The following is a 5128-nucleotide window of genomic DNA, read 5'->3' as shown; positions in this document are numbered from 1 at the left end:
AGCAGTGGCAGCGGAGTGGCTGCGAGTCGGGGGTGCGACTGTCCCAGCGGCCGCAGCGCTGTCAGGCAGCGCCTGCACGCTGGGCGCACTTCCAGCGGCTCTGGTCTCCCCAGAAGTGGGGAATCAGGCAGCCCCTGCCTCAGACCCAGCCAGAAACCCAACCAAGTGAGACCAGAGGCAGGGGCCCCTTCCCGTCCCTCTGGGGCATGAGATGAAGGACTACATTTTGTTCATCACGAAAAAGAGACCAGTGTGTTACAAGAGTTCTCTGCTGACTATTTCTGTACTACTTCATGAGATATGAGCTACAAGGATACCAGGGAAGGGGTTGCAGGAGCCCACACATAGTCCCACCCAGAAAATGGTACAAACAGATAACTAACAGAAATAACGACCAGGGAAAGGCTGGGGAAAGGGCAGGGGCAGATTAACACCCAGCAGGGAAACCTTTCCCGCTGACAAATGGTACAAGCAGATAACTCACAGAGATAACGACCAGGGAAAAGCTGGGGAAGGGGCAGGGGCAGATAAACAGTCTGCAAGGCAGGATATTTGCTTGCTTAAACTTGATAGGGCACATATTGCGTTAATCATAAGATTTTGGTAATTTTCCACGGAGAAGTCACCAAATAAAGACATAGGGTGAAGAAGACGCGGCTGAGGAAGACTCCGCAGCCTTTTATCACCGACCACCAGGAGACAGAAGGATGAACCCCTAGCAACAACCAGCACAGGCGCAGAGAACTCCGAGATAACATGGACTCCTGAAGGATGGAGAGGATAAAAGGACTGAATCAGAAACTAGTTGGTGCGGCAGTAGGTGGAGCTGAGACTCCCCTGTCGCCCAGCGCTGAGCCTTAGCTTACGTAGTATAACTGCTTCAATAATTAATAAATTCTTTGATTGGAAATTGCTCGTTTTGAGTCAATTTTATAACAATTTGGTGCCGTGACTCGGATGAGAGTTTGGATCGGGTAGGATCTACCCAGAGTGGGGGGCGCCTCATCCAGTGCTTTCTGGGTGGCCCCTCTGGGAGAACCTCCGCCACTCTCACCGACGACCCTAAAATATATACTAGTAAGCAAACGGGACAAATTATACCGGTGAACCCCTTAATTATCTGTGCACGGAGTCCGGACGAAGACGCAGGACGCGTAAGTATAAAAGGGAATCCGTTCGGGCGGGGTTGGGATCCCGGAGTGTGGCGGTGGACAAGTGTGAATGAGAGGAGAGCCGGCAGCCGGACTCTCCAAGTGAGTGTGGACCCTTGAGTAGTGCGGTTCCTGCAGACCCGCGAGGGCTCGGGCCACGAAAAAGGGGAAGTGAAAGGAATTTGAGAGTGAAAGAAGGCACTCCGGATGAATGGGGCAGGGGAAAAGCAAGACCCCAACCCAAGGGAAACTCCCCCCCATTCCAAGGGACAATCCCCTAGGATTTATGCTTAGTAATTGGAAGCATTACCCAGGGACCGAGACTAAGGATAGGGCCAGAATGATACATCATTGTATGGAAGTATGGGGTGGGAAAGAGATTTCCAAAAAAAAAAAAAAAAAAAAAAAAAAAAAAAGTTTTTTGGCCCATGTTTGGATCATCTGAAGACTGGGTTCGACAGGACTTGAACCTATGGGTAAATTCTAAAGAGCCCTTCTCGCAAGAGGAGAGTGATTATGCCAAAATATGGGTAGCAAGACCCGAAGTGTATGTTTTCCAATTAAGAGAAGGGAAAGGGGATCCGGACAAAAAGGGGAAGAGGGACAATCATTTGGGCGACTTAATTATAGCACCGCCCCCATATGTCCCACCGCTAGCACCCAATGCCCCACCACCTCCACAACCACCTGCACCAAACAATGATGAAGAGGGTAACCAAGGGGAGGTTAACCAAACCGGTTACCAAGGCCCGATTATAAGGAGCCGCAGTAGGGTTGAGACGGGGCTATTCCCTCTACGGGAGATGCCTATGGGTGGACCACAGGCGGGTATAGGATTTATTACTGTCCCCTTGAGTTCGGCAGATGTACGAGACTTTAAGAAGGACATGGGACATTTATTAGAGGACCCTTTTTGGGGTAGCCGAGAGGGTCGACCAGTTCTTAGGACCAAACATCTATACCTGGGAAGAAATGCAGTCCATTTTGGGCATTCTGTTCTCTACTGAAGAACGGAATATGATAAGAAGGGAAGGAATGCGTATTTGGGACACGCAGCATGTCCAAGGCCCGGCTGCGGACACTAAATGGCCCCTACAGAACCCCCATTGGGACCACCAAAATGCGGCACATAGATTACTGACTAAGATACATCAAAAAAAAAAAAAAAAAAAAACAACAAACAAACAAAAAAAAAACAACAACAACAACAAAAAAAACCACATTGGGGATCACAGGGACTGGTAGATTATTTTGCTGCAAAGTATGTGAGTGTGGGAATCTGGGACATTGCCAAACAAGTAACCAGAGGATGCCTAATTTGCTTACAAGTAAATAGGGAAAAAAAAAAAAAAAAAAAAAAAAAAAATTTTTGAGAAAATTACCGGAGGGAGGCTGACCGCTAGCAAAAAGGCCTTTCTCCCACATTCAGATAGATTTCACCGAGCTCCCCAAAGTAGGGAGAACCAAATATTTATTGGTCTTGGTGGACCACCTAACACATTTTGTGGAAGCCTTCCCAACCGTAAGAGAAACAGCCAAAGTAGTTACGAAAATATTGATGGAAGAGATAATCCCGAGATATGGGGTCCCAGAAGTCATTGACTCAGATAGAGGGCCGCATTTTATTTCCCAAATTACCCAAAACTTAGCAACAGCTCTGGGCATACGGTGGGAACAACATGCCCCCTGGCATCCCCAGAGCTCTGGACGAGTTGAACGAATGAATGGAGAAATAAAAAAGCAATTGACCAAACTGGTAGCAGAAACCAATTTGACCTGGGTTAAATGTATTCCTCTAGCGTTGCTAAATATAAGAACAAGACCTAGAGCTGATTTAGGGGTATCACCCTTTGAAATGATGTATGGGATGCCGTATAACCTAGAAAATCCTAACGAACATCCTGTCATTAATGACACATGTACACAAAAATATTTGGTGGAATTGACAAAGTACAGAAAGGCATTATGGGAAAAAGGTATGTTAGCACAACGGCCTCCTTTAGATTTTATCTTACACCAGGTACAGCCAGGAGATTGGGTGCTTGTGAAAAAAAAAACAAAAAAACAAAAAAACAAAAAAACAAAAAACAAAACTGTAAAGAAAACCCCTTGACTCCAAGGTGGGAAGGACCGTTCCAAGTACTCCTCAGCACAGAAGCAGCCATACGAACCGCTGAAAAAGGATGGACTCATGCTAGTCGCATAAAAGGACCGGTAAAACCCCCTCACAGCTGGGAGGTTTGCAGTCTCCCGGGAGAAACCAAATTAAAGCTGAAACGAACTGATAAATGATTTGGATAGTAATCTGGGTTGGAGATAACCATTATCTCCAAACCCAGCTAATAGGGAATCAGGAGGCTCTTAGATATTGCAAACTCTTAGAGGACGAGTTAAGAAAGCCCTACTTTAAGTCCCCGAGATTAGAACATAAAGGGCACCCATGGAAGGGGGAAAAAGCACAAAACAAAGATATAAGGTTAAAGTGTAACTGGTTAGATTGTGACTGTCACCCCCTTGTATGCTTTTCCTATAAATTGTGTCACGAACCTTGGTGGTCTCATTGTCGGAGTGGTAGAACACCTAGGGGAATTTGCATGCCGTGCTATGAGAAAGAGAGGAGACTAACTTCTATCATTCTTAGTAGCAGAGTTGCTACGGGAGGAGGTAAAGCTTGGATCTGACGAGTGGTGGGAAACCTTTTCCAAAGGGGTAAATCCTGATCGGTTCTGCTACCACCCTAACGAACCGATCCCCTTTCTCCTGGACATCCTGGAAGTGGTGTGTCGGAAGAAAGCCCCCAATTTGCGGCGTGACCTCTCATTAATAAAAGCTGATAACTGGGCCGCCAGTGCTAAAAAGTGGAAACGGGAGGTTTATCCGGCTCCTGAAGAATACCTCTGCTGCCGAGAAGATGGTAAACCCCGAGGCTCGCAGCAACCGAGTCGTCGGGCGAGGCAGAGAGGTAATAACCAGTGGAGTCCGTCGGAAGCCTCGACCCCCATATGGGATGTCCAGGAAATGTTGGCTGTCCTGCCCCAGGATTGGTAACCCACCACTGGGGAAACCAAAGGTAAAATTTAACCTGAGCTCCGACAATGACAGCCCCAAATTACAAGCCTTAATTCTTTTCTGGTGCATTGTAACAAGTTCAGGGGCAGAAGGGTATTCACATCAACCCTTCAAATGGTCACTGATTAGATGGGAAGACCAGTATGTTATCCAGACCAAAATCACATCTGGCGCACCCAGCTTTTTATGTACTTTGTGTGATTTAATACCTGTAAATCCATGTTTAAATCAGTTTGGATATTATTTTTGTCCAAGCTCAAACCCAGGAAAAGGGTATTGTAACTATCCAGGACACTTTTACTGTGCTTATTGGGACTGTGTATCAGTAAGCTCCTTTGGGGGGGAACGAGGACGGGTTTATCAGAACTGGATGGGGTCCATACGGGTGTACACAGCCCACTTCCACATATACCCAGAAAGAAGGAGGGTTAGATGGAACATGCAATATGATTTACATTAATGTGACAAAACCACATGACCAAGTCTGGTTATTAGGGAAAATGTGGGGAGCCCAATTATGGGAACCAGGGACAGACAGAGGGGGGCACTTTATAATCCAAAAGACAACCGTGCCACACGACCCTGAACCAATTGGACCAAACCAGGCGATAGCTGGAGAACAAACGCTAGGAGAAAATAATGGAAATTAATCAGAAACAGCCCCAACCACTAGTCTTCCAGAAATGTATAAGCAAAACTTTACTAATTTGACCTGAGGACCTGAAAACCCGGGAGAAGGGGACTTGTGGAAAATATTACAGGCCACTTTCCTAGTCCTGAATGAGACCCATCCAAATCTAACTAAGGAATGTTGGCTGTGTTACACCGTAAACCCCCCGTTCTATGAAGCCATAGGGGTAACAGCAAAAAGCAGACGAGTAAATGGGACCAACCCAGCTAGGTGCCTA

The 5128-nt window shown here is 46.7% G+C and overlaps 1 long non-coding RNA gene across 1 annotated transcript in view; it reads left to right on the top strand.

The window, feature by feature from the left end:
- Positions 1 to 847: 847 nt before the first annotated feature.
- LOC129132766 (uncharacterized) overlaps positions 848 to 5128 on the top strand; it is a 5970-nt gene continuing 1689 nt past the window's right edge. The window contains exon 1 of the long non-coding RNA XR_008535868.2: positions 848 to 1154. This is a non-coding gene — a long non-coding RNA (uncharacterized LOC129132766). The remainder of the gene's footprint in view (positions 1155 to 5128) is intronic.

This window comes from Agelaius phoeniceus, chromosome 7 (genome assembly GCF_051311805.1).
Source record: "Agelaius phoeniceus isolate bAgePho1 chromosome 7, bAgePho1.hap1, whole genome shotgun sequence".
Classification (NCBI taxonomy): Eukaryota; Metazoa; Chordata; class Aves; order Passeriformes; family Icteridae; genus Agelaius; species Agelaius phoeniceus.
Note: the sequence above shows the minus strand (reverse complement) of the source record. Positions and strands in the feature narration are given on the sequence as shown.